The following is a 23,522-nucleotide window of genomic DNA, read 5'->3' on the forward strand; positions in this document are numbered from 1 at the left end:
TCAATGTTCATATGAAAGTAGCTGTTTCAGGAGGGCTTCTTTTTCCAGTTTGTGTCTGAAAGTTACTTCTTTGCATGATCTACACATTCATGTATAGAGTTGTTCATTTTAAAATTGATTACTTCCTTTCTTTCTTTGGAAGGTTCCCACATTTTTTTGTATCAAAATGGAGTAGTAGAAAGCCAAAAACTGTCTTTCCCAAAAAAGTATTTCACATATTTCACTTAATAATTCATAATAATTTTCGATATATTTTTTTATATAACCCACACATTTTTTTGTATTTCACTTTTCTATGAATTCTCACTGTAGAAAAAGAATGAGCGCACATATCAAAAGAACCCCTTTTTGCTCCTTTGAATCGACCTCCCTGTCACCGTCCGCACCGTCGATTTTAAAATATGCATTCTTTTTATATTTCATGAGATCGTATTCCTGCACAGTGACTTTGTCCTTCTGTGCCCCGAAAAAAAAACATAAAGTTCAGTTTATGGTGTATCACGTAACAAAACCCTCATAAAGTTTGGTTTCCGGAAACTATATGACTACAGGTATGCCGGAAGAGTAGAAAACTGTTTATGAATAATCGAATACGTTCTTCGAAATGCGTTTTTTGTAGAAGGCAGACGAACGAATTCACCAAATGAAACAAAGAAATAAATGGTTGCTATGGAAAGCGAAAGCGATTAGCGAAAATGTTTTATATAAATATTTGATCTAGAATAATTCAGGTACTGTTTAGCTCTCATTTCGATCATATTTAAAATTGACTGGACACATCACATCCTTTCAATAATTTCTCATATAAATAGTAAAGAATATAGATTTAAAAAATGATTCTGGTTTCAGTTTATTGATGAGTTCTGTCTTCAAAATATTTGGAAAAACTTCTCTGGCTATAACCTACGTCTCCATTGATATCTGAAGGAGGGACAAGTTTGGAAAACCATTGAGAAAACAAAAAATGACAATAAAAACTCCTCACAGATATACAGATCATGGGTTATGTTAAGTTAGGTCCAAAGTGATTGGGTCTATTCGACCCTCCACCGCAACATGCAAATGTTTATTGTAGCTCACACCTATTCAAACTCGACCAAATAAACCCAGTTTCATAACGAAGCCGATTAGTTTTTACGGTGAGTTGTCTTTCAGGTCAGATGGTGAGAGTACGGCTCTGTCGAACTCTAAAAACCTGATTCGGTCCCCAGCGGGTCAGGCACAAAGTGTATGCTCTGTTAATGAGGTAGTCGGATAGTCAAGTTGCAAGATTCCCACCGTGATACTAACAACAACCTTTCCATATGAGGGTTTTTGCACGTCAGCTACACCTACGATGCCTTGAATACAGTCGTGCAGGGCTTTTTCGCCTCTGGTTTTGGTGAATCATCACTTGAGCGCAAACGTTTGCTAACCTGCTAATGGGGGGTTAGGCATCCGATGGCCGGTTTGCTCAACCCCCACATCCCAAGCCAATGCACTCGCCGAAAACAGCATGCACAGTAAAAGAAGAACCAAGACAACCAACCCGCCTATACAGATCATGCCCAGAACTTTGTTTGATTTATATGTTCGAAGAAATTTCCACACAAAACAAATATTAGATATCGATTGTAAACATCACTTCTTCATCATTTAGAACTTTTTCTCATTCAGATCATGCAAATTAGGATACCTATTATTGAATTTACTTTTTTTTTGCGACAATAGTTCTCCCATAAGAAGGGTCATCAAAGTCAATCAAATATCATTTTGTGTATCTGATATATAATATGATATTAGTTGTCATCCAGAATAAAATGGCATATATGTCAAATGGATATCATTCAGTCTAGCAGGTATACAAAAAGAATAGATTTTACATTTTTGAAAGTAGAATATAAAAATATGAATGAGATTGATCTGCAAACTCTTAGGTTCACATGTAACCCTAGCAGTATTTGTTGAATCTAATTTCATTTATATAATCAAATGCTGAAATGAATTGTGGTGAATGAAGATTCAGTTGGTGACGAAGCCGAAGCTGTAAGTCAGGATTTATTGACCTTGTCAAGTAATACCCAAGATAACAGAGAGTTCGAAGCTAGGTCGTCAGTATCAGTGCATCATATTGCCTCCCCTCATCTAAAATTCACAGAAAATATGAATCAGCCACCCACAACTTATCCAGATTACGATTTCCAATCATTCAACCCCTTGGGTCTTTGATAACTGCCTCGAGCAGGTTTTCGTCTGTTAATACATATTTCGTATACTCTATACTGTGATTGTTTGTAATGATCCCATCTACTCGAAATGTTGAAATGTTGAAAAATTCTACTGTCCGTTGAAAACTTTTTTATCTAGATATCATTCATTGAAAAAAATCTGCAGCTTCACGTATCGTTATACATACATTTCCACAAAACAAAATTAAATTTGACTTTGTCGGGTAACTCTGGATGACGTATTTGTGATGACATAATTCGAATGAACAAGAAATCACAACAGTTATGAGTTATAAAAAGCCAAATAGTCAAACAATAGATTGTTTGAGTACTCAGGGAAAGATTTGATCAGTTGTGTTGAGATTTATTACTCTGAAACATATTCATGAGGATCTAGAATACAAATTTCACGCTTTGGTGTTTCCCATATGCAAACCATCACAATGAGCCTCCTTTAAAACAATTTGAGAAAGTGTTGAATGCTGCTGAATAGTATTTCAACGAAGGCGAAGTTGATTTCAAAAATATAGGTCCAGGTGAATTTTCGAGAATTGCGAATTTGATTATCACTGTCAATCCTGAACAATTTCTTTGAATAACATTCTGTTGTATTTTCCGAGATGAAAATATTCTACCTTTGAACAAATTTAATATTTTTTTTCTACCCTGACTTAAGAGGAATCCATGCCCACTTGAAACGTATTTTACTTATAGTTTCTCAACCAGTTATCCGATTTTCATGCAACTTGCACCGATCGCTTCAAAAAAATATTCCTCAAGTGCCTGACTATTGTTTTTCGAATTTTTGAAAAGAAAAAAAATTATCCCAACTAAATTGTTTTGAAATCATGGAAAATGAGAGTTACCCTCTAGTGAATATAGTTTTTTTGAAATTAAATACAATTTCAAATCATCACATTTTAAATGAAAACTTTGAGAAGTAAAATAGAAAATACATTTACGGCAACCAGTTCGTGGCGCCCTCTGATCACCCGACAATCTCTTCCCTGATCGCAAATGCAACGGCAAACGGCGTGCGGATTTTTATTTATGGGCTGCAATTCGTTCATTGTGAATTTCTCCTTCATGGTTTTTGAATTCGGAACATGCTTTTTGGTGTGATTTTGGGAAAGGAAGGCTAGACGCTGCGAAAGGAAAACGATAGTACACAAGTGAGAAAATACGTAGGCGTAAAAACATCGGTAAGAAATCAATAACTATTCAATTAGTTTAATCGCACTATTTTATAAATTTGAGCGATATCATTATGACTCAAGGTTAGTTACATACTGAAAACGATGTTTAGAGCAAATTCATTGGAATTCAACTTCGCATTCAATTTTATTTTTGTATGACAAAAGGAATATTCATGCCCGATTTTATAGTCGTATCTTTGATATAGTGAATTATAATAAAATTATGGATTGTTAATAATAATTACGTTTATCCATAATTCAACGCAATGGTAATGAAATGATTGTTTACCCATTTTTTCTTTCAATTGTAATTGCTCGCCATTTTGGGAAATTTGAGCGACATCATTTTATATGATTTTAGATTTTATATTCTTATTTTTTATACAATGATATAATGAAATTATCGATTGTTAATAATAATTACGTTTATCCATAATTCAACGTTATAAGTATAAAATAAATATAGATCCATTTCCAAACAAGTGATATCGTTGAGAAAGTTACACCTTTTTTATTAGGAGTATTTCATATTATATTTTCGACAATGAAATAATTGGTTATTTAGAGGTATTGGCTATGTGTGAATCGGATTCGTAGTAGTAGTAGTAACCTGTAGTAGGAGGTTGTAGAAAAATAATTACTTCGTTGTTTTCTCTAGGAAAAAGTCAACCACCGACAACTCTAATAACAGCGAGGAGTCCATTTCCCCTTTTCCAATTAGATTTGTTCAAGTTTCGGGAAGGTAATCCATTAAAACATGAAACATACCTAGTAGTACTTTTTTGTGAATACGCCAGCATACGAACCAGAAGATCAAATAAACATTTATTTTTCAGTGATGATATTCGTCCAATGTGTAGTCAAGATGTCTCTGCCGTAGCTTCACCCATTGAAATTGTGGAAACCACTGTCAATACTTCCCAGAGGTAGAAATATATTCGTTCTGATCTTTTTCATATGAACCTACATATTTTTTTTCAGTTTGTATACAGGTGTATCTCTACACGGGCGACGTTTGGCAGATATTGGATATTTATTAAAGCAAATCGCAGAAATATCGAAGCATCCACCATTCGATTGTACATTCGGTGATGTGTATCCAATTCATGAATATAAAATGGGTTTGAAAACCAAAATAAGTTTTGTATGCAAAATGTACAATATTGAAAGAACCATTCATCTCATAGAAGAAACCGATGGGGAAATGCACATAAATAGCGTTTTAGCGTTGGCCACAGTTTCAACCGGAAGTGGATACTCTTCAATCAACGAGATGCTCTCTCGTTCATGCGTAACTCTACTTATCAGCAACACCACGAAAATGTAGCTGATATCATTGAAGAGACTGCTTGGAAGGTCATGGAGGAAGCAGGTCAAGAAGAGGCTCGAATAGCTCAAGAACTAAGAGAGGTCGATGAAAACGGTATTCCAATGATTACCGTTGTAGCTGACGGGGTTTGGAGTAATACTCCGTAAATTATAATGCATCTTCAGGCGTAGTAGGTACTCAGTTGCTGAGTGCACCGAATATATCATTATTATATTCTTATTTTACAGGCCTGTATAATTGGTGCTAGAACGAAAAAAATTTCATTCCTGGGCGTTAGAAATAAGTTTTGTGTCGTGTGCTCGCGTTCCGCAGTACATGAGAATATTCCTTTACCTGAACACAAATGCTACAAAAATTGGAGTGAATCATCAACCAGTATGGAATCCGATGTCATAGTTGAGGGTTTCAAACGAAGCATGGAAATGCATGGTTTAAAATTCCACAAATTGATTGGAGATGGTGATAGCAGTGTTCATCAAAAACTACTGGAAGCTCGACCTTATGTAACACTTATGATACAAAAAATTGAGTGTCGCAATCATTTGATGAGGAATTTTTTGAAGAAGATCCGAGAAATTTGTGGTATTTATTTATTTATTCATTCTGACAATAAAATGAAGATAATAATCATAATTCAATTTACAGATAGAAAGCGAAGTAATTCAAAAAATTTGCTAGTACCTCGAGGCCTGAGGAAACTAGTTGAAAGCAATGCCCTTAGAATACGCACTTCAATAAAATCTGTTACGATGTTCAGGATTAAAGAAAAAACTTCATTGGTCCAAAAAGTTGAGAACCTATGCAAAGATCTCAAGAATGTCCCATCACATGTATTTGGACAGCATGAAAGATGTCAGGAGATATCATATTTCAAGTGTTCTCCAAGATTAGATGGAGTTGATCATATACCCAGCATGAGAGCATATGGTCTATTGGACGATATTGAAGTTTGTATTAACCGCTTAGTTTTCAATGCGGCCAGCTTAATAGCGGACCTGGATACCAATATCGCAGAACAATACAACAGCATCATCTGCAAGTTTGTTGGAGGTAAAAGAATAAACAATTCTCGTAAAAGATCGTATGCGACACGTTGTAAAGCTGCTGATATTTCATTCAACTTTGATGGGGACTATTATAATGTTGTTGAAAAACACAAAGTTCCATTTTATACCAAAAGAGTAGGAGATTTGAGCCGGTTCTAAGCCTCCCCCCACCACTATGACGTCACGTGGGGTGGATGACCTAGACCGACTCATGTGACTTTGAAAAATATGTCTGGTGCATGCCACCTTGATAAATATGTATGGTGCATATAACCTTGAAAAATATGTCTGGTGCATGGGTGGTATATGTAAATCACAGATTTCAGCCGGTTCTGGGCCTCCCCCCACCACTATGACGTATTAATTGCTTTTTTGTTGTTGTTTAGTAACATCAAGGCGATGTGACCTTGAAGTGTCTGGTGCATGGATCGTTCAGATTTTTTTTTCATATGAGATATTGTGTGTGTGTGTGTGTGTGTGACATAGTGACGTAATTACATTTGGTTGGTGTGTGGGAATGCACGGTACATGGTTTACATTTTTCATTTATGTTCATGACCTTGAACATGGAATTCAACTTTGAGATTAGGGAACTAGATTGCATACATGGTAAAGTCAGGGTTCGATATTGTCCTTCATGTGTACTCTGTACCTGTTTGTACCGAATAAACACACGTCTGAATACCACGAATATCGATCGACTGATGAGCGGTCCTTCTTCACCAGTTTGGACGGTACCCATCGTGACAGAGAGCGTACACGTCTGCACTCCGTGAAGTTTCAACGACCACTGTTTGCTTGTATCGCCTTCTGTCAACACATCGAGTTGGAATTGGTGGTGGTGGTGGTGGGGAGCGCCTGTGTTCGACGCATCGAGTTGGCTTCGACCTCGATCCACATTACACCCTTAACGTACGTCACAAGGTAATAAGGATAAGGCGACTTTGAGGTAGTGTTTTGGGTTTGACTTTGAATGACTTTCATTCACACTTCATATTTTCACAGCTATTTCGAACAATGTTCAAAGTCGCATAACCTTGGGGGTTGACCTTGTGATTTCAGTCTGTCTCGGGTCACATTAACATCGAAATGACCTCTACATACGTCACATGATCATGTGCTTGTCTATGTACAAACATACGTCTGCATACTTCAAAGATCCTCCAAGTAATGAATGTTCCATCGGTGGTGACACGCAGGCAGCCGATAACTGTGTTACTCCCCCCACCACTATGACGTATTAATTGCTTTTTTTTTGTTGTTTAGTAACATCAAGGCGATGTGACCTTGAAGTGTCTGGTACATGAATCATTCAAAATTTTTTCATATGAGATTTTGTGTGTGTTTGTGACATAATGACGTAATTACATTTGGTTGGTTTGTGTGTGTGTGTGTGAATGCACGGTATAGGGTTTCATCAAGTGCTTGTCCATGTACAAACATACGTCTGCATACTTCAAAGATCCACCAAGTAATGAATGTTCCATCGGTGTGAGCCCACCTAGTTAGTACGTCTACATACTACACTTCCAACATTGAAATGATCTCTACATACGTCACACGATGTCGACAAGGTGACTTTGAAGAAGTATTTACATGCGAATAAGGCGACATTGAACTAATGTTTTGGATTTGACATACACGGTAGAGTTAGAATTTGACATTATCGACTGACTAGTGCTCCTTCCTAATCAGTTTGGATGGTACCTATCATGACAGAAAATGCACACGTCTACACTCTCTGAAGTTTCAACGACCACTGCTTGGCTCGTATCACCAGGTTTGTTCTAGTTCTGCGAAATTCAGGTTCTAGGACGTCAGGGATCATGCGCAGTTGATATAGAGCGTTCTGGTTTATTGAGGATAATTTCAGACTGATGAATCCTCTGTTCTGGTTTTGACTGCGAAATGATCCTCAACTGTTTTGAACCGTCCCGAATCGTTCTTGCTCTCGAGGCTGAACTGTTCCCGTTGCTCATGCGCATTCATGTGGAAATTTGTTTGGGCTATTTGCTAAGATGTTTTTTTTTTATATATTTGATTTGAAAAATCGATGATTGAGGGTAGATAACATTTGAGCTGACTATAGAGATACGCTACATAACAAAATGGACATGATTAATAAATAGTATTTTCTCGTCTTCATCTCTTCATATATACGATAGGTGGCACAGTGGTCTCCTCAAAAGCGTTCTGATTTAAACAAGTGTCCGAGACTATTTCGGACTGTTTGAGATTTTTTGTTTGTACGCACCATGTCTTGCGCAGTTTCCAAACGTTTTGGGATGTTAGAACCTACCATCTGTCAACACATCGAGTTGTGATGGTGAGGAGGTCGCAAGACACTTTCAATTCTGGAATGACATCAACATACGTCACACGATGTCGACAAAGTGACTTCTGAAGAAGTCTTTATATGCGGACAAGGCGACTTTGAAGTAGTGTTTTGGGTTTGACTTTCACGTTGAAGTTATGATTTGACATTATCGTTCATATGTACTCTGTACCAGTTTATACAGAATAAACACACGTCTACATAACGAGTTGTGATCGTAAACGCCATTCAGTATGTGAGAGCGCATCGAGATGAATTCGTCTTGAGTATATTTCTTACAAAATTTTGTTTACATTGTCATAAAACGTATGTGAAACTGCTGATTACACAGAAATTGCTACTTCGAAATTCCAAAAGTGATACAGTGTTGAATAGACAATTGAATCAATTCGATATTCCAAAAGTAATACAGTGTTGAATAGACAACTGAATCAAATTTTAAAAACCCCCTTTCCGATTGGAAAAAAGTTGGTAACGCCATCTCTCTTTCAAAGATCCACAAAGTAATGAATGTTCAATTGGTGTGAGCCCACGTTAGTGATGTGACGTCACAGCAGCAACTGTTTAACGATAGGAGAACGTGATGTTTACTCCACGGCGTGTGGCTGAGTAATGCGTATTCATCGGTGGGTCCTCAACTCTCGATACGGAGATGACTGACGAAACGCATCGCTCATCCCTCGCTGTCAATGGCGACGCACAGGCGGCGAGAACTATGTTAGCGCATCTGTCCTCTAAACGATAGCGTAACAACTTCTGTTAACGCGTCCACAGCTGAGAGCTAGGCTTAGCTGTGACGTCAGGCACGCCAGGTAGGTATGTTTATGCTTTATTACATATAAATGGTCCTCCAAGAGTATTTCAATACATTCTCAACATATAAGAGGACAAGCATTAGCTGGAAATATAGTTGCGCCATCTATGAACTGAGGTTGAAGACCGTGATCGCCGAAGTGTGTAAAAGCATGGTGTTCACTTTCGTACGGTTGTGAAGGTCTTGAAGTAATTTGAAAGTAATATGCTTCTTTATCTGAACAAAATAACTGAATGAAAACTAGTCACTGTATTTAGAAGTTGAAGAGCTTGAAATGTGGAAATAACGTTACAATGGATTAAGTGTCAGTTTGAATAGTAGAGACCGCAAGTAGTTTTTTTTATAATTAGAAACCAATCATGATTATGACCACTTTAAAAACATATCTAGTATGAATACGCCAGAGAAAAGTATAGTATACAGTACACAGTTATACAAGTGCTTCGGTTTTGCAAAATATTCAGTGAAAATCCCATAAAAATTGTTACTTGAAGTATTCAATTCAATTGCTCGATTTTTCTAGTATTTCGCAACTTTGCGATTCCTAAACTATAATATCTACGCAAAAATTGTATTAAATTCTGTACCTGAGAGGTAAACTGTCGTAACTACAAAATTCTCGATTTTGGGGTTATTGATGTAACTACATTATCGAGGTGTATAGTCTTGAGTGGATAGTGGATCTGCACAGCTAATGAATGGCGTCATAGCCAATGTGACTTTAATGTATCTGTCATGATATGATAGAGGTAAACTCAAGTAACTTGAGTTGCAACTGCTCTCCTGTAATATTTGCAAAATGTCAGTTACGATAGTTTACCTCTGAGGTACAGAATTTATGAAAAAAATAATCGAATCGTTTCATTTTTCAAAAGAGTGATAGGTGGCGCCATCTTTCCGTCAGTAGAAAACCCAATATCAAATAAATGATTTTCGAGAATCCCAGGAAGTATGCAGCACATCACATCACAAATATTACTTGAAAATTAGCTTAACAAACGAGCTTCCATTGAATTATCCGTGCATGGATGCAGACACAAATGAATGTCTAAGAAGTAAAAAAACACCAGTTGAAATATATTTGGTCAGGAAATACTCAACACATCATCTCGCAATGCATACATGTATGTATGCATTGCGAGCACGTACAATTATGCACCTACCATTTATTAAAAAAAAATAATATATTAATCACTTTCAGATTCAAAACTTTCACCAATGTTCATAATAATAGGTGTAGTGTAATATCCATATCACAAAGATGCTTTTCTCGTTCATACCATTTTTCTATGAGTGATTCAGTGTGTTTCACACATTTTGCCCAGGTTTTCATCATTGTATCCAACTCTACCAATATATTTGTTATAGTAGGTTTTGCAATCAGCCAAAATTATTTCAATAGCATTAAAATCTGGGTGGTAAGGTGATAATCTTAATACCTCATGTCCATGTTCTCGTACCAGTTCATCTATAATATATAATAATAATAATAATAATAAATGTCTTTATTGTATTAAATGACATATGATATACAAATGAAATGAAAGTGTTGGCGAAGTCTAGCTCAGAGCTATTCTACTCAACCAACAGGGGTTTGAACCCCGATTTGAAAAAGAAAGTTCACAAGTTAGGTAAACGATAATTTTAGTAAATGGCTTTACTTAGTGGATTACAAAAATAATTGAGTGGCGCAGTGAACATAAATAAGTTATACAGGTTAATCACCATCACATATACATTATTGAAAACTTACTAGCCTGAATAATTGCAGTCAATTAAAAGGTAAAATGTAAATTATCAGAATTTGCTATATTACATCATTGTGTGAGTAATAAATAGTTCTTCAATTTATATTTGAATTTATTTATGTTATATAACTTGAATTGGTCAGGAAGAAGATTGTACATTCGAATGGAGTTGAAAATAAAAGATCGTTGAAATATCGCAGTTTTGTGCTGGGGCATGGTCAGGGCAGATCTGTTTCTGACATTTTTTGAATGTACTCTAGAACGTGTAATGAATTTATGCAATAGAGCTGGTGGGTTGGACTTGTTTAGGAGTCCATGTGTGAATGAACCCAAGTGGAGTTGCCGTCTATTCTCCATGTTCAGCCAGTTGCACTCTTTGAGTTTATGGGAGATGGAGTCATATTTTCGTATTCCATAAATTAGTCTGCAACAACTATTCTGCACTTTTTGTATCCGATAACTATCATCTTTAGTCAAACAGGGACCAGGATATATATATTTTCCTTCCGGTTCATCTTAGCCAATTGCAATAATTCTGGTTTTGTTAATTTTTTCATCAAAATCAATGTTGTTTTTGTGTAACCAACTAACATTTTCCGATTTTCTTGAAGAAATGGTAGGCTGTTTATTCAAAATTTCACTGTGGTATAGTGCATTGTCCATTATAATTAAAGATGGTTCTTCCAAACTGGGAAGTAACTGTAAAGTAATCCACTTGGTGAACATTGTACTATTCATTTCTCCATGGTAATCTAAGGTCAAAGATTTTGAACAGAACAATAAACTGGCTTCTGGAATAAACCCTTTCATAGAACCAGCAGGCACAACAATAAATCGTTTACCATCATATCCTTCGGGTTTGCGTAAACTTTTTTCATTATCATTCTGCCATAACTTTCTTTTATTTCCTCTTCTTCGGTTTTCCCGGTATTTGCGTAAAAAAATGCTCGTGAAACGATATTAGGTCTTTCAATCAAAGCTCTTCGATTATCATCTTTTTCAAATTTAAATCCCAGCTCTTCCAGTAAAACATTTGGAGACGATTTGCACATAGAAAAAATTTCTTTATTTTTCAGCTCATCGTTCAAAGATCGAAGGGTAAGATTTTTTTTCTGGAAGAAAATATTCAAATTAATATAGGTACATTTCAAAATTCATAGAATAGGAGAATTGATGTTATAACTACACTTTAAATACGAGATACAAGTGAACCTTCGAATGTAAAAGAAAAATATATTTGACAATAAAGTTTGACTAGTTAACTAATTATCATACATCCAAGGCCTTTCCTGATACAGTTGTGACAGATAAAAATGGGGGGGGGGCTATATTTGGTTAGAATTTTTTCTCACTAGTCAGTGTCGTGTCTAAGTCATTTGCATCGAATAAAATCTGCTTTCTTTTTGAGAGTGTGCTGCACCGATACACTTAATTTTATTGGTTGGAAATGACATTTGTCAAAATTTAACCTATGGTATAGCTAAAATTAGAAGTCCCGACCCAACACACTCAAACAGAAAACACGTGAAATAACATTTTTATCATATAGACATCTGAACAGTCAATTTGTACCGTCTTTCCTTCACCATATATTAAGAAGGTGTACTCACTGTCTTTATACATATCGTACAGAGTATATCGTACTTCCATTTCCTGCCCTTCGGGTAAATCAGATGTTTTCTATTTGATACGATGTCTACTTTTTCCTGGAGTTGATGGAATGGGTTTGTGTTTATTTCTTTGTTTGATGTTGAACACCGTTTTTTTTAGATATTTTAAATGCATCTGCAACTCTCTAAAATACAGTTAAGAAAATTTATGACATTTCTTTTATCATTTCAATGGTTACCTCTTGAACAGATGAAAATGGTAACAAAGGTCCTCCAAGCGCCCTCTCCCTTTCAGAATATTCGCACAAGTTCAACACAAATTGTTGTGTTTGTGAATTGAGAATACTTCCAGGCATAATCTAAAAAGGAGTATAAATATATTGTACATGTTTGGTATGACTTCATAGATTTAATTAATGTTATTTCTCTCATTATTGTTTCCACACTCCCAATTACTCTTGTATAATATACCGGTAATGCGGAATTATAGTCACAAATATAAATTGTGAGGTTGGAAATATTAAAATTAAAGAACCTTTATGAATAAAACACATTGTATTGTACTTACTTTGAAAGTAATGATGATGCATTTAGCTTTGAAAAAAACTATTTTTGTAATATATTTGATTGCAAAATACTGTAAAAGTGACGAAAACAATACCCAATAACATAAAACAACGATACTGTCAACTGTCAATATCATGTCTGACAAATGTAGCTAAATTGTAAAACACTGTCGGCTGTCTGGTTATCTCTTTCCACTGTTATGAGTATTATTGGATCATCACTATGACATATATATATATATATATATCTTCTTCAGGAAGTGTCACGAAACAATAGTTATTCAACACCCACAACACCGTTTCCATGATGGAAATGGGACATAATTGGTGTGATGGTTGCGAGAGACCACTAACAATTTTCATCCGAGTGTCGACATGTATAATACGCAATAATGTCAAATCTGTGACACAATAACCGTGGACCCACTGGTCAAATAAAAAACAACAGCCCTTTTCAGGGCTACATTATTCATACAAACAGTAGTAGATTATATGACAAAGGACTGCTTTGACTAAAAAAGTCGTGGTTGGGAATTTGTTAGTCATTGAATATATCTATGCATTATATGACAAATTACTATTTTCACTGAAAAGTTGAAGTTGGGAATTTGTTAGTCATTGAATATCTGTGCATATGATGAGTACTTCTTTAACTGAAAGTTGGAGTTGAAAATTTGTCATCATTGAATAAACATGCATATACTGGCGTCCGAAATTATCCTCAATAAACCAGAACGTTATATCTGCGCATAATCCTGACGTCCTGGGACCTGAATTTTGTAGAACGAGAACAAACCTGATATGATCTGTGTTGAAGAATATAAAAATTAAATTGCTTTGATCTGTTATATAACAAAAATTATAAGAAATCCTAAAAAATATTGGAAATCATTTTTCAAAAGGCTGATAGGTGACGCCATCTTCTGTCACGCCTTTTATTTCTCATTGACTAATTAAGTCAATTTGTAAACGATTTCTCGTTGTTCCACAATTTGGCATGAGGGTGACAACTAGGGATTAGAGAGAGCATAGTTCCCAGGATAGGCCGCCAGCTTTTAAACAGTGAAGAAAGGCGTGGGTGAGATGGAGGGTAGAGCGCCACCCGCTTTATCAACCCTGGAGCTTATATAGCATACTAAACAGAAACGGGAAATTTATTCCAAACGGTAACCGATTGAATCAAACTCAGATCCAGGTAAAATATCTATAATTCCTTTCCCTAACATCCACACCTTTCTCAGTTGGTTCCAAACTTGTAAACAAATCCCTTGATTCATCTGTCAGTTTATAAATTGTATCAACTGTTATTATAAGGACTCCCCCTACAATACTGACAGGAAGCCTTGAGCTCCTGAGGCCACAAAGTGTCAAATGTGAGAAGATTTTACTTTTCTAACAGACTTCCTAATTTCTGACGTCACAAGTAGGCGGAGCTCAGCGAACTTTTCCAAACAAATCGATTTTACATCTTAAAACGCCATAAGAAATTATTTATATATTTATTGTATGTGCTTGCATTGCTAATAAGGACATTCGCGTACATTTTTGATTTGGCGTCAGTTAGTTGTTACATATTTTGAAAAAAATCTCCATTGGTAGGTAACGTTTTTAATGAAAATTCAAGGGTTGTTATGTTTGTTGAGGTTATGTTATTTTTTCAATTCAAATATAGTAACTTAACATCTATTGTTTCAGATTTCAGATGTAGAATGGATTAAAACATGTTTTAACACTATCCTCTATAAATGATTTACTCGACAATGATAATAAAATCATGAAAAAGGCTGAAAATGCCTTGGAATCGAATCATGTGGAAAGTATAAAAAGATAAATTCCATCATGTTGAAGTGAGTCGTATGTCATGTATAAGTTTTCCATTTTTACCGAACAGTATCTTTGTTGCAGATCACACTGAATAAATCTGAATATATCATATATGCAAATTGTGCTTGTCCTAGAGGAATAAAATGTCATCATATCGCCACATTAGCTCTTTTTGGACACTACAATATATCTGTGGCGGACAAGGAATATGATCCACTGTGGGCAGAAAACTTATCGCTACTAGAATATTTTTATATGAAACAGTACCTGCCAAAACTTACACACAATCTTATATCAGCTGAAACTTAACTCAGTTTATAAAACTATACCCAGATAATCATGTTGAGGTAAAGTGTATTAGATATATGTAATAAATATTCAGAATGTACCTTCACCAATATTTCTGTAATAGCATTGAATATAGTAACAGTTAGAGACAAGCTCAAAATAATGGAAACCAAATCGATCAGTTGTGATGAATAGTATTAATTTTTTTAAGGCCACTACTGCAAATAGTGAATAAAATTCGAAGAATTCAATCAGTGAAATCATATATTTATTCACCAAAGGAGTCAGAAGTATCTATGTGGAAATGATACCATTTACAGATTTAAAATGGCAAGAGTCTCTGTTTCAGATATTTCTGAAGGCCCTGCTGCTTCTGAACTTATATTGGTTGCTTCCACTTCAACCTCTCTTGCCTTGACGGTTCGTTTACTGAAAACAAAGTTATTGAATCCAAGAATAGTAATATCTCTTCTCATGCCGCTTTTCTGGAGATTTAAAGTCGAACTTTCTCTTCACATTGAATTCAAATGAAGTTGTTCTATTTTTTTATCCTTGTTAACAACGTGACAACTGCAAACTAATGAATGCTTTGATGGCTCTCGATCTTGTCTCCTGCAAATTAATTTAACAATAAAATGCTTCATCTATGTATTAAGTATGCTTATCAGGTACCTTATGAGATTAATTTACATTTTTTCTCTCAGCTGGGTCTGCAGTAAACCATGTTTACTACAGTTCAGGAATCTAAAACAAAAGGAAAATAACATATAAAATGCTGTTATGTGTTTCGTTCCTGGTTGTGAACATTACAGTGAACAGAGGATTTGTGAATTTTTTGGATTTCCTGCAGACCCAGCTGAGAGAAAAAATGTAAATTAATCTCATAAGGTACCTGATAAGCATACTTAATACATAGATGAAGCATTTTATTGTTAAATTAATTTGCAGGAGACAAGATCGAGAGCCATCAAAGCATTCATTAGTTTGCAGTTGTCACTTTGTTAACAAGGATAAAAAAAATAGAACAACTTCATTTGAATTCAATGTGAAGAGAAAGTTCGACTTTAAATCTCCAGAAAAACGGCATGTTCACAGGAATGAGAAGAGATATTACTATTCTTGGATTCAATAACTTTGTTTTCAGTAAACGAACCGTCAAGGCAAGAGAGGTTGAAGTGGAAGCAACCAATATAAGTTCAGAAGCAGCAGGGCCTTCAGAAATATCTGAAACAGAGACTCTTGCCATTTTAAATCTGTAAATGGTATCATTTCCACATAGATACTTCTGACTCCTTTGGTGAATAAATATATGATTTCACTGATTGAATTCTTCGAATTTTATTCACTATTTACAGTAGTGGCCTTAAAAAAATTAATACTATTCATCACAACTGATCGATTTGGTTTCCATTATTTTGAGCTTGTCTCCAACTGTTACTATATTCAATACTATTACAGAAATATTGATGAAGGTACATTCTGAATATTTATTACATATATCTAATACACTTTGCCTTAACATGATTATCTGGGTATAGTTTTATATACTGAGTTAAGTTTCAGCTGATATAAGATTGTGTGTAAGTTTTGGCAGGTACTGTTTCATATAAAAATATTCTAGCAGCGATAAGTTTTCTGCCCACAGTGGATCATATTCCTTGTCTGTCACAGATATATTGTAGTGTCCAAAAGAGCTAATGTGGCGATATGATGACATTTTATTCCTCTAGGACAAGCACAATTTGCATATATGATATATTCAGATTTATTCAGTGTGATCTGCAACAAAGATACTGTTCGGTAAAAATGGAAAACTTATACATGACATACGACTCACTTCAACATGATGGAATTTATCTTTTTATACTTTCCACATGATTCGATTCCAAGGCATTTTCAGCCTTTTTCATGATTTTATTATCATTGTCGAGTAAATCATTTATAGAGGATAGTGTTAAAACATGTTTTAATCCATTCTACATCTGAAATCTGAAACAATAGATGTTAAGTTACTATATTTGAATTGAAAAAATAACATAACCTCAACAAACATAACAACCCTTGAATTTTCATTAAAAACGTTACCTACCAATGGAGATTTTTTTCAAAATATGTAACAACTAACTGACGCCAAATCAAAAATGTACGCGAATGTCCTTAATAGCAATGCAAGCACATACAATAAATATATAAATAATTTCTTATGGCGTTTTAAGATGTAAAATCGATTTGTTTGGAAAAGTTCGCTGAGCTCCGCCTACTTGTGACGTCAGAAATCAGGAAGTCTGTTAGAAAAGTAAAATCTTCTCACATTTGACACTTTGTGGCCTCAGGAGCTCAAGGCTTCCTGCCAGTATTGTAGGGGGAGTCCTTATAATAACAGTTGATACAATTTATAAACTGACAGATGAATCAAGGGATTTGTTAACAAGTTTGGAACCAACTGAGAAAGGTGTGGATGTTAGGGAAAGGAATTATAGATATTTTACCTGGATCTGAGTTTGATTCAATCGGTTACCGTTTGGAATAAATTTCCCGTTTCTGTTTAGTATGCTATATAGGCTCCAGGGTTGATAAAGCGGGTGGCGCTCTACCCTCCATCTCACCCACGCCTTTCTTCACTGTTTAAAAGCTGGCGGCCTATCCTGGGAACTATGCTCTCTCTAATCCCTAGTTGTCACCCTCATGCCAAATTGTGGAACAACGAGAAATCGTTTACAAATTGACTTAATTAGTCAATGAGAAATAAAAGGCGTGACAGAAGATGGCGTCACCTATCAGCCTTTTGAAAAATGATTTCCAATATTTTTTAGGATTTCTTATAGTTTTTGTTATATAACAGATCAAAGCAATTTAATTTTTATATTCTTCAACACAGATCATATCAGGTTTGTTCTCGTTCTACAAAATTCAGGTCCCAGGACGTCAGGATTATGCGCAGATATAACGTTCTGGTTTATTGAGGATAATTTCGGACGCCAGTATATGCATGTTTATTCAATGATGACAAATTTTCAACTCCAACTTTCAGTTAAAGAAGTACTCATCATATGCACAGATATTCAATGACTAACAAATTCCCAACTTCAACTTTTCAGTGAAAATAGTAATTTGTCATATAATGCATAGATATATTCAATGACTAACAAATTCCCAACCACGACTTTTTTAGTCAAAGCAGTCCTTCGTCATATAATCTACTACTGTTTGTATGAATAATGTAGCCCTGAAAAGGGCTGTTGTTTTTTTTTTGACCAGTGGGTCCACGGTTATTGTGTCACAGATTTGACATTATTGCGTATTATACATGTCGACACTCGGATGAAAATTGTTAGGGGTCTCTCGCAACCATCACACCAATTATGTCCCATTTCCATCATGGAAACGGTGTTGTGGGTGTTGAATAACTATTGTTTCGTGACACTTCCTGAAGAAGATATATATATATATATATATATTTTATAGTGATGATCCATTAATACTCATAACAGTGGAAAGAGATAACCAGACAGCCGACAGTGTTTTACAATTTAGCTACATTTGTCAGACATGATATTGACAGTTGACAGTATCGTTGTTTTATGTTATTGGGTATTGTTTTCGTCACTTTTACAGTATTTTGCAATCAAATATATTACAAAAATAGTTTTTTTCAAAGCTAAATGCATCATCATCACTGTCAAAGTAAGTACAATACAATGTGTTTTATTCATAAAGGTTCTTTAATTTTAATATTTCCAACCTCACAATTGATATTTGTGACTATAATTCCGCATTACCGGTATATTATACAAGAGTAATTGGGAGTGTGGAAACAATAATGAGAGAAATAACATTAACTAAATCTATGAAGTCATACCAAACATGTACAATATATTTATACTCCTTTTTAGATTATGCCTGGAAGTATTCTTAATTCACAAACACAACAGTTTGTGTTGAACTTGTGCGAATATTTTGAAAGGGAGAGGGCGCTTGGAGGACCTTTGTTACCATTTTCATCTGTTCAAGAGGTAACCATTAAAATGAAAAAAGAAATGTCATAAATTTCCTTAACTGTATTTTAGAGAGTTGCAGATGCATTTAAAATATCTAAAAAAACGGTGTTCAACATCAAGCAAAGAAATAAACACAAACCCATTCCATCAACTCCAGGAAAAAGTAGACATCGTATCAAATAGAAAACATCTGATTTACCCGAAGGGCAGGAAATGGAAGTACGATATACTCTGTACGATATGTATAAAGACAGTGAGTACACCTTCTTAATATATGGTGAAGGAAAGACGGTACAAATTGACTGTTCAGATGTCTATATGATAAAAATGTTATTTCACGTGTTTTCTGTTTGAGTGTGTTGGGTCGGGACTTCTAATTTTAGCTATACCATAGGTTAAATTTTGACAAATGTCATTTCCAACCAATAAAATTAAGTGTATCGGTGCAGCACACTCTCAAAAAGAAAGCAGATTTTATTCGATGCAAATGACTTAGACACGACACTGACTAGTGAGAAAAAATTCTAACCAAATATAGCCCCCCCCCATTTTTATCTGTCACAACTGTATCAGGAAAGGCCTTGGATGTATGATAATTAGTAAACTAGTCAAACTTTATTGTCAAATATATTTTTCTTTTACATTTGAAGGTTCACTTGTATCTCGTATTTAAAGTGTAGTTATAACATCAATTCTCCTATTCTATGAATTTTGAGATGTACCTATATTAATTTGAATATTTTCTTCCAGAAAAAAAATCTTACCCTTCGATCTTTGAACGATGAGCTGAAAAATAAAGAAATTTTTTCTATGTGCAAATCGTCTCCAAATGTTTTACTGGAAGAGCTGGGATTTAAATTTGAAAAAGATGATAATCGAAGAGCTTTGATTGAAAGACCTAATATCGTTTCACGAGCATTTTTTTACGCAAATACCGGGAAAACCGAAGAAGAGGAAATAAAAGAAAGTTTTGGCAGGATGATAATGAAAAAAGTTTACGCAAACCCGAAGGATATGATGGTAAACGATTTATTGTTGTGCCTGCTGGTTCTATGAAAGGGTTTATTCCAGAAGACAGTTTATTGTTCTGTTCAAAATCTTTGACCTTAGATTACCATGGAGAAATGAATAGTAAAATGTTCACCAAGTGGATTACTTTACAGTTACTTCCCAGTTTGGAAGAACCATCTTTAATTATAATGGACAATGCACTATACCACAGTGAAATTTTGAATAAACAGCCTACCATTTCTTCAAGAAAATCGGAAAATGTTAGTTGGTTACACAAAAACAACATTGATTTTGATGAAAAAATTAACAAAACCAGAATTATTGCAATTGGCTAAGATGAACCGGAAGGAAAATATATATATCCTGGTCCCTGTTTGACTAAAGATGATAGTAATCGGATACAAAAAGTGCAGAATAGTTGTTGCATACTAATTTATGGAATACGAAAATATGACTCCATCTCCCATAAACTCAAAGAGTGCAACCCACCAGCTCTATTGCATAAATTCATTCCACGTTCTAGAATACATTCAAAAAATGTCAGAAACAGATCTGCCCTGACCATGCCCCAGTACAAAACTGCGATATTTCAACGATCTTTTATTTTCAACTCCATTCGAATGTACAATCTTCTTCCTGACCAATTCAAGTTATATAACATAAATAAATTCAAATATAAATTGAAGAACTATTTATTACTCACACAATGATGTAATATAGCAAATTCTGATAATTTACATTTTACCTTTTAATTGACTGCAATTATTTAGGCTAGTAAGTTTTCAATAATGTATATGTGATGGTGATTAACCTGTATAACTTATTTATGTTCACTGCGCCACTCAATTATTTTTGTAATCCACTAAGTTAAGCCATTTACTAAAATTATCGTTTACCTAACTTGTGAACTTTCTTTTTCAAATCGGGGTTCAAACCCCTGTTGGTTGAGTAGAATAGCTCTGAGCTAGACTTCGCCAACACTTTCATTTCATTTGTATATCATATGTCATTTAATACAATAAAGACATTTATTATTATTATTATTATATATTATAGATGAACTGGTACGAGAACATGGACATGAGGTATTAAGATTATCACCTTACCACCCAGATTTTAATGCTATTGAAATAATTTTGGCTGATTGCAAAACCTACTATAACAAATATATTGGTAGAGTTGGATACAATGATGAAAACCTGGGCAAAATGTGTGAAACACACTGAATCACTCATAGAAAAATGGTATGAACGAGAAAAGCATCTTTGTGATATGGATATTACACTACACCTATTATTATGAACATTGGTGAAAGTTTTGAATCTGAAAGTGATTAATATATTATTTTTTTTTAATAAATGGTAGGTGCATAATTGTACGTGCTCGCAATGCATACATACATGTATGCATTGCGAGATGATGTGTTGAGTATTTCCTGACCAAATATATTTCAACTGGTGTTTTTTTACTTCTTAGACATTCATTTGTGTCTGCATCCATGCACGGATAATTCAATGGAAGCTCGTTTGTTAAGATAATTTTCAAGTAATATTTGTGATGTGATGTGCTGCATACTTCCTGGGATTCTCGAAAATCATTTATTTGATATTGGGTTTTCTACTGACGGAAAGATGGCGCCACCTATCACTCTTTTGAAAAATGAAACGATTCGATTATTTTTTTCATAAATTCTGTACCTCAGAGGTAAACTATCGTAACCGACATTTTGCAAATTTTACAGGAGAGCAGTTGCAACTCAAGTTACTTGAGTTTACCTCTATCATATCATGACAGATACATTAAAGTCACATTGGCTATGACGCCATTCATTAGCTGTGCAGATCCACTATCCACTCAAGACTATACACCTCGATAATGTAGTTACATCAATAACCCCAAAATCGAGAATTTTGTAGTTACGACAGTTTACCTCTCAGGTACAGAATTTAATACAATTTTTGTGTAGATATTATAGTTTAGGAATCGCAAAGTTGCGAAATACTAGAAAAATCGAGCAATTGAATTGAATACTTCAAGTAACAATTTTTATGGGATTTTCACCGAATATTTTGCAAAACCGAAGCACTTGTATAACTGTGTACTGTATACTATACTTTTCTCTGGCGTATTCATACTAGATATGTTTTTAAAGTGGTCATAATCATGATTGGTTTCTAATTATAAAAAAAACTACTTGCAGTCTCTACTATTCAAACTGACACTTAATCCATTGTAACGTTATTTCCACATTTCAAGCTCTTCAACTTCTAAATACAGTGACTAGTTTTTATTCAGTTATTTTGTTCAAATAAAGAAGCATATCACTTCCAAATTACTTCAAGACCTTCACAACCGTACGAAAGTGAACACCATGCTTTTACACACTCGGCGATCACGGTCTTCAACCTCAGTTCATAGATGGCGCAACTATATTTCCAGCTAATGCTTGTCCTCTTATATGTTGAGAATGTATTGAAATACTCTTGGAGGACCATTTATATGTAATAAAGCATAAACATACCTACCTGGCGTGCCTGACGTCACAGCTTAGCCTAGCTCTCAGCTGTGGACGCGTTAACAGAAGTCGTTACGCTATCGTTTAGAGGACAGATGCGCTAACATAGTTCTCGCCGCCTGTGCGTCGCCATTGACAGCGAGGGATGAGCGATGCGTTTCGTCAGTCATCTCCGTATCGAGAGTTGAGGACCCACCGATGAATACGCATTACTCAGCCACACATACTGAATGGCGTTTACGATCACAACTCGTTATGTAGACGTGCGTTTATTCTGTATAAACTGGTACAGAGTACATATGAACGATAATGTCAAATCATAACTTCACCGTGAAAGTCAAACCCAAAACACTACTTCAAAGTCGCCTTGTCCGCATATAAAGACTTCTTCAGAAGTCACTTTGTCGACATCGTGTGACGTATGTTGATGTCATTCCAGAATAGAAAGTGTCTTGCGACCTCCTCACCATCACAACTCGATGTGTTGACAGATGGTAGGTTCTAACATCCCAAAACGTTTGGAAACTGCGCAAGACATGGTGCGTACAAACAAAAAATCTCAAACAGTCCGAAATAGTCTCGGACACTTGTTTAAATCAGAACGCTTTTGAGGAGACCACTGTGCCACCTATCGTATATATGAAGAGATGAAGACGAGAAAATACTATTTATTAATCATGTCCATTTTGTTATGTAGCGTATCCCTATAGTCAGCTCAAATGTTATCTACCCTCAATCATCGATTTTTCAAATCAAATATATAAAAAAAACATCTTAGCAAACAGCCCAAACAAATTTCCACATGAATGCGCATGAGCAACGGGAACAGTTCAGCCTCGAGAGCAAGAACGATTCGGGACGGTTCAAAACAGTTTAGGATCATTTCGCAGTCAAAACCAGAACAGAGGATTCATCAGTCTGAAATTATCCTCAATAAACCAGAACGCTCTATATCAACTGCGCATGATCCCTGACGTCCTAGAACCTGAATTTCGCAGAACCAGAACAAACCTGGTGATACGAGCCAAGCAGTG

At 35.1% G+C, this 23,522-nt stretch overlaps 1 long non-coding RNA gene across 1 annotated transcript; it reads right to left on the reverse strand.

Annotated features, from left to right (window-relative positions):
• Positions 1-11,728: 11,728 nt before the first annotated feature.
• LOC141486992 (uncharacterized) lies at positions 11,729-12,673 on the reverse strand. Its single transcript, XR_012468155.1, has 3 exons — positions 12,526-12,673; positions 12,287-12,471; positions 11,729-11,788 (listed from the first exon to the last, which is right to left on the reverse strand). It is a non-coding gene; the product is annotated as an uncharacterized lncRNA (long non-coding RNA).
• Positions 12,674-23,522: the final 10,849 nt, after the last annotated feature.

The sequence above is a fragment of the Leptinotarsa decemlineata genome, unplaced genomic scaffold, assembly GCF_025532065.1.
Source record: "Leptinotarsa decemlineata unplaced genomic scaffold, Ldec_3_MD MMD2_tig00078340_RagTag_RagTag, whole genome shotgun sequence".
NCBI classification, from domain to species: domain Eukaryota; kingdom Metazoa; phylum Arthropoda; class Insecta; order Coleoptera; family Chrysomelidae; genus Leptinotarsa; species Leptinotarsa decemlineata.